Source organism: Protopterus annectens, chromosome 9.part0 (genome assembly GCF_019279795.1).
Source record: "Protopterus annectens isolate FY-2018-M chromosome 9.part0, PAN1.0, whole genome shotgun sequence".
Taxonomy (NCBI): Eukaryota; Metazoa; Chordata; order Ceratodontiformes; family Protopteridae; genus Protopterus; species Protopterus annectens.
In genome coordinates this window covers 305,202,752-305,210,869 of record NC_056743.1, presented here as the reverse complement: position 1 = coordinate 305,210,869, position 8,118 = coordinate 305,202,752, and positions in this window count along the sequence as shown.

The following is an 8,118-nucleotide window of genomic DNA, read 5'->3' as shown; positions in this document are numbered from 1 at the left end:
GAGAGTAAGTTTTTTACCTGTGTGGCCGTTATTACCGGAATTTGGCAATCGTCCGGTATTGAGATGGGCCATTTACGGGGTGAGGGGGGGTGACGTTGGCACTGAATCGATCTGCCAGGATATTGGCAATATCCTTGGGATCAGTATATTTAATGTCATTCTGTTGTAGCTCAGAGCAGATCTGAGCATAGCCATTTAGATTCTTGACATAGTTATAGAATGCCTTGTGGTTGGTCTTTGGCAATTTTATTTTCGTATATATATATATATATATATATATATATATATATATATATATAGTAGCGGGGAGAAATAATTAACCAAATAAAAACAAGAGAGTAAAGGTGGTTAAGGATAAGAGGTAGCAGAGTGAGGGGGTTAGATAATTGAATATAAAACAATACAAACTATAACAATACATAGGCAGTACTTTTCAAAATGAAATAACAGGCAATATGCAATGTTAAAGACAAATCATGGCAATGCATTGTAAACTGTAACAAGACTATGCGTCATCTACTATAAACTGTAATGTTTTTTAAACTATAATAAGACGCTATCATAGACCCATGCGTCTCTTCTATAAACAGTAATGCTTTTAAACTGTAACAAGACACTGTTGGAGACCCATGCGTCTTTACTATAAGCTGGGAAGCTTTTTAAAATGTATCAAGGCACTATCAGAGACCCAAGCGTCTCTACTATAAACTGTAAAAGTACACGAAGAGAGCTAGATGCTACCTGTAGTATGATAGTTCAATCAGCACTGTTATCTGTCCGTGAAATGTTACTACTTGACTAAAATATAAGGGCTTTGACTAATCATATAGCAGCAACAGCACAACAGAAGCAATGTATTGTAGCATATAAGTAGCTTAGGAAAGGTAAGCAAGTTTTTCAAAATTACCACAACATACATAACAAGCATCATTAACAACAAGCAGAGTAAGGCATAGTTATGGCTATAGGGTAGCTGAAACTATTCTGACACAGTTTACTTACTGGCTTGCACACAACGCCAATAGAGAGAGAGGGGCACGCTCACAAGTGAAGGGAGGTAGATTTAAAAATGGCGCTGGTCTGTGTTGACCCATACAAGAGAGACCACTACAAGATATGAAAAGTACAGAAAGGAAGAGTAATGAGGAGTTGATGGTTTGCTGTCATAAAAGCTAGTTTAGATCTATAAAGATGGCTTTGATTCATTTCCTCCTTCCATTGCTGGGATAATTTTATCATTAACAATACAGACACCAGTGTGGATGTTACGGCTTTTGTTGTGATTCTGTTATGCATATTATAGTCTGCCTCCCACCTACCTTTATTTTCTATACATTAGAAAATTGCATCTTTCACTGAAAAGAAATTAGTCTTCCTTTCTCTACTTTTCATATCTTATAGTGGTTTCTCTTCTGCATTTCCCACTACGTTTTTATCCCCTTTTCTACTTCCTTTCTATTTCATTTCCTCATTTATATGTGGGTTGGTATTTTGCTGTGCTCACCAACCATGTTTTTTTCTGTTGGTCCATGAGATGCCATTCTTGTGGTGGATAAAGTTGAAATGCAGCTATGTAGCACTACATTGTACATATTAGTGCACAGTATGTTGGCTGCATTAACCTACTTACTTTGTGATGCTAATCACATTGGTCACTCACCCTTCTGTGCACTGTTCCAGTCATGTGATTACTCAACCTTCTGTGCACTGTTCCAGTCATGTTGTGGTCACTCATCCTTCTGTGCACTGCTCCAGTCATGTTGTGGTCATTCACCCTTCTGTACACTGTTCCAGTCATGTGATCACTCAACCTTCTGTGCACGGTTCCAGTCACGTGATCACTCAACCTTCTGCGCACTGTTCCAGTCATGTTGTGGTCACTCATCCTTCTGTGCACTGTTCCAGTCATGTTGTGGTCACTCATCCTTCTGTGAGCTGTTCCAGTCATGTTGTGGTCACTCATCCTTCTGTGAGCTGTTCCAGTCATGTTGTGGTCATTCACCCTTCTGTGAACTGTTCCAGTCATGTTGTGGTCACTCATCCTTCTGTGAGCTGTTCCAGTCATGTTGTGGTCACTCATCCTTCTGCGCACTGTTCCACTCATGTTGTGGTCACTCACCCTTCTGTGCACTGTTCCAGTCGTGTTTGCTCAAACTGCTGGTGCTGTTTGAAGCCTAGTACAAGTTGAATTCTCTGTATGGCCCTTCCCTCAGTGACATCCTCAAAAATCAGCACTGCACAATTACGCAACACTTAAGTCTAAACCTCAATTTACATTTATGGGACAGACTCATTCCTTAAATTGTATGCAGGGATGAAATTCAATTAAATTAAGACATACTGGTTTGAAAATCAGCTACTGAGTTTCATTCAAGTGAATTCCCTTCCTATGAAAATCTCCATAATTGTGTGTTCTACCTTGTTATTAATTTGTGTTCAAGTTTCAAGCTGTATGTCTTTCTTTGCAATGAAAGAAGTATATGCATGCATCCGGAGCATTAGAGATGTTGTATTCAGTTACCAGTTAGAATCACTGTATCAACAAGCATTGTATAAAAATGACTTTAGTATTTTTAATGTGGTAATACAGTTATACATTTAACATGTCATTATACATAACAAGGTATGCCTGCATAACTGTATTATACTGTTAGGAGTGCTGAAGCACGTTTTTATGACTGGTCTGCTTTCCAAATGACCAAGGACAAATTAGAGCAGGAAAACAAACTGATAATGCCAACATCTGCATAGCGGGAAGTTACAAACAGCAATGATGAAGGCAAAATAATATACACCAAAAACATGTATACAAGCATTCGACCACTTCTATTAGTTAAGCACTTCCATCCATTTTATACACAGACTTCCTCACAACTCAGTACATTTTTATAATCACGTCACACACAGTTGTTATAGTGCACTGGTCTTTTAAATCACTTTACTCTAAAGTGAGTACTATTAAGCTAATAGTTGCAACTGTGATGAAGTGTAACCATCATAAGAGGAAGTCTCCACAGGGGTGTAGAGTCATGTATGGGTGCAAAACTGACGGAAATAAGCTGAGTGTAATGGTTGTCACTTTTCACAATGTTGCAACACAGTTCAGGTTTCTTACCAAGAGGAAGTATATACACCTGTATGCCCTGTGTTTATTCTTCCCAGATTCTCCACCAGATTGTGGTTTCTGTATTTGCCTAATGAATATATAATGTATCTTAGAAGATTTACATTAGAGTTATAATTGTTAGGTAGAACTCTAATATGGGTATGAGTGCTCTGTTCTTTAGAAGATGCACTTTTAAGCAGACATGGGGTATTCTTTCTATAGGAAAGATGAACAGGGCCTTAACAAACGGTAATCCATGGGCATTACTCACAGAGATCCAATCAACAACAAAATGCAAACAGTGCACACTATGCATGAATGGATACTAAGCTGCATGGAATGCCAAAATTTGATAAACTGTGTGGCCTGTTCAACACTTTAGAGATACTTATAGTACTGTACCACTTGGTCGATAGGTTGCCAAACAGAAATATGGTGATACGTGCATAAACATATGGTGCCTATGCTTGGTAAGAGTCAAGTGTTCGGCGACAGCCATCATCTATATTGGATTCAGTGGATTTATGAGAACGTCTCTAACTCCACAAGACCATTTTTTGTGATGGCCACAAGTGACTTGCAGATTTAAGATGCACAGGTTTTCCCATGCATGACCAGTGCATTTAGTGTAGTGATAGGCTAGGCAAGCCATGGGCATCACAGTCTTCAAAATAGATTAAATGTAATATTTTTCCCCAAGACAGGAGAGTCTACATTAGCTGTTTTACTCTACCTCTCTCATACCAGCTCCTCAAACATCCGATATTCTAACTGAGCTTGTGTGAAATAGGGTACAGCAAGGGCATTATTTGTCAATGCAATGAAGCCTGTTAAAAGCAGCATTAATGAGCTACACAAAAAACAGATGAAATGCAGGGCACACTGCCTTCTATATTGTTTCTGCACCTCCAGTCACCCTTCCACACAAAACATACACACATACTACCTCCTGTCTGTAAATGTTGAGTGAACTAGTGGTCAAGTTATATACTTTTCAGATCAAAAAAGGTGGTGCACAAATGACAGCTGCAAATGCACAAACTACAGGTGCATAACATCAGGGGGTAATTTGGAAGGAACACTTTTTACTTAAATAACCTGCACAATTCATATGGAATCTGGTCAGCATTTTTCATGCATGGTGGGCCATACTTATGAATCTCCCTGCCCTAAATCATTAGGTAACATGCCCTATTTGTACTTTCTTGCAAGCCATAGCCTGCAGATAGTGTTCCAGACAATTACAAGAAGCACACCTCTCAACTGTTGAAAATTTTGCAGAATGGTCAGTGTTTTATCATATACTTTTCAGTCTGCTCCTCATAAAATCAATGTTTTTTTAGCAAATCATTGAGGAATGAAGCCATTAAATAAAAACAGATGTGAGTATTTCAGACTCTATATAATCCACAAAATGTATGCTAATGCAAAATCCATTTATACATCAACTTTCTAAGTTTATAAGAATGATATTTAAATCTGTACCGGATTTGAGGCCTATGTATACGTGTTATTTCTGTTATCCAGGATTATTGCTCTAAGAGGTTGGGAGGTATGCCAGGAACAGACAATTTTTAATTTTTTGCATCATGCACATTTCATTTTACTTGATTCAACAAAGATGAATACATAGATATGAGGAATAGTAGCAGACAATGCACAAAAATAGTTCAAACACATGGGGCAAAATTCCTAAAAGTTGCTGTGAAAATGTTGTATGTTAGTGGTTAGGTATGTGTGAAATGTTTCTGAATTCAGTGGCAGCCCAACCACAGTGCTTTTGCACAAAGATGTGCAGCACCATGGTGTGCTGTCTCCATGGCAATTTTAAATGCTAATGAGGCAGTCCAGGGGAGAGACATATGCTAAATAGCCATCTGCTCTCCCCCAGAACTGCCTGTGGTAAGGCATCTACTGAGCTGAGAGACTTATGGAGTCAACCAGCTGCCTACATTAGCACAGCTGCTCCTGGACAAAAGACCATCCATTGTAGTAGAGGTCAATGGTGGGGAGATTGGTGCTAAGGTGCTATTAGGAGGTAGGTGTGTGTCTGTGTGCGCGCGCAAAGGACCGCATGTGCGAATGTACATTTGCCTGTGATGTAGCAGTAGAGGAGTTAGTGAGAGGGTAATTTATGTATGTATGTGTTCGTCTGTGTATGTGGGAGTGAGTGTGAATGGGTATGGGTGAGTAGGTGAGTGTGCCAATGAGTGTGGTTTTGTGTGTGTGTGTGTGTGGTGGGGGTTGTAGTTGCTGTCATACTTAACACACACTCCTAGACTAGCAAGAAGAGTCTGCAGTAACTAGGTTGGGGAACCACTCAGTACAAGGTCTATTTCTTTAAACTTATGCCTAAGTGGTACGTAAACAGAATGGAGGTGGGATTTAAATTGGTGCCTGAGCAGCACAGATTGGGAATTGAGGGCGGGTGTAACCAATAGCCATCAGAAAATATCTTTACCTGAGTAACTTACAGCACACTAGAGGTCGTGAGAACACTACACAACAGGAATTACTCTGTACAATGTGCCAGAGCAGCGCTTAAACCCAATGTGTGTTGGGGGGACTAGAAACCAAATATATGCTATTACAGGGTGTCATAAGGGTGCCTTTTTTAAAATAAAGGTGTGGGGAACCACTAGACACAATGATAACACTGTATGATAAAATAAAATTAGTAAAAATAAGTAAATAAAAATCTATCTACAATGGGGAAAGGGGTTTGAACTCTGCACCCTTGGCATTCAAAACCCCAACATTAATGTCCTGCACTATCTTAGAAGTTAGTGCAGCAGTTTCTTTTATTATTATTTTTTTTACTTATATTGAGGGTCTCGGGCATTATGCAATGCCTGCAACATTTTGTGATGTATAAGGCACAGGAACAGAAAATGTTAAGCATACCTCTCAACCTCATAACACAAACAGAGATGGTCACTAGGGTAACAGCTTTTGCCATAGCATACATTTATTTAAGGATGTGAAACTCAAATGTCTGGAATTAAGGACTGTAACTGTAATCACCTAGGAATGACCTGGGAAGGGAAAAAAAAGACATCGTAGACTTTTTGACACAGGGACAAGTATGAGGAATGTGGTGTGTGTGTGTGTTTTACTCTGTGCCCCAAGTGACTGAGGAGGAAGGGATGTCTGTGCCAACACAATATGGCTGCCACTGTTAACTACCACAGGAAAGTGCTGATCTATACTCATGTTAGCTAACAGCAATTCATAGTCTTACAAATTAGATGATAATGAGGTCTTTCCTCATTGAAGCAAATGTGTCTATGAAGCTCAAAGTACAAATTTGTGGAAACAGGGCCTTTTTACCACAACAGTTAACACAGAGGTAGTGTTCTTAATGAGTTGTTGTGATAATGTGCAGGGTGACTAGTAGTCTTATTAAAGTTAATGTATAACAACAAAGTGGCCCTGGCATAGCTGCAATTTAAGCAAACTATTAAAAAGTAAAACAGCTTGCAATGATTTGATAAATTCAGACTTTTGTAATAGTTCAGAAGCTCACAATTTTATACACACACACACACACACACACACACACACACACACACACACACACACACACACACACACACTAAATAATAAAGCAAGCAGACATCTGCAGAACAGGTATACTAGGTGTCTTAAACTTGCTATTGATTGAGATATAGCTTGACTGCAGAGATTCTGGATCTCTGATTTGTAGAGAAGCTTTGATGCTTTATTAATGATTACAGCAGGGAAGTAAAATGTGAAACTAGACAGAGAGAGAGAAAGTAGCAACACATGTAATCAGCATTCTGTTTCCAGCACCTGCTTGTCAACAAAGGATTATTCGGAGTCCTTTACTTCAGACTTGCAGCATTAAGACATGTTGGGATTTAACAACATTTCTGCTTATCTGTCCCAAGATACAGTTCTCAGAGAAATAATCCTCTTCAGTGCATCAAATAGGTCATTTCACATAGCTAAGTACTCATGAGAACCCTCAAAAAATAAAACTTTCACCAAGTAACAGATAAATAAAATAAATGATTAAACACAGTCCATTAGATGGCTGTGAAACTGGTGCATTTATTTGCATGAAGTATGGTTCAAAGGTTAATACCAAGCTAATGATCTGGGGGGAGTGGAGAGAATTTGTAGCCTAGCCTCAATATCCCAAATTGCAGGCACCCATTGACATGACTGATTTATATGTAGTTTATACCCCTTTCAATGAAGGTACGAGGGAATAGACTGGAGGTGTATTTATAATTACCCATACATTTTCAGCTTTTGGTTAAAGGTGGTCAATTGAGATAATTTGCTTTATATCCAAAAGAAGTATTTTGCATAAGAGAGGGATTTTCTAGGATACACAGCTATCACAGATGCATAAATAGGACCTGCTGGCAAGAAAGTTAAAATCTCTTGAGCAGGTATTTAAAGTTTTACTATTTTTGCAGATTTGCAGAAGGTTGCATAGGTCTGGATCATTTGAGGATCTGTAGCCTATACAAAGGTCACCTGTCAAGAGTGTGTAGGAAATACAGTCTACCTAGGTGAAACCTTAGATCTGGAAGAAATACCACCTGGTGGTTAAACAGGCTAGGTTTCCTAACAGTGGATACATAATAATTAAAAAGTAATTAATTGTCATCAAAAATGCCCAGGTCAGTAGTGATTGAATCAACTTTCCACAGGGTACCAACTATATGGCAGGTGCATAGGTCTCCAGTTTTGCCAAATGACACAATTTTGCATTTCTTGGCATTAATTTTAAGGCATGGTCCAAACACCACTTACTGGTGCATGTTAATCCTTCATGAAGAATCTAGAAGTCAAATGGGAAGTTAATGACAGCTCCATGTTAGGAATCATCTGCAAACGTGATAAGACACAAGCCCTTGATTTCAGCCTTGAAAAGTAAACACTAAAAAGAAGTGGCTCAAGGGCCAATCCCTGTGGGACATCACTGGTAACTACTGTTTGATGATAGAGAGTCCTCCCCTCACTAACAGACTGAGTTC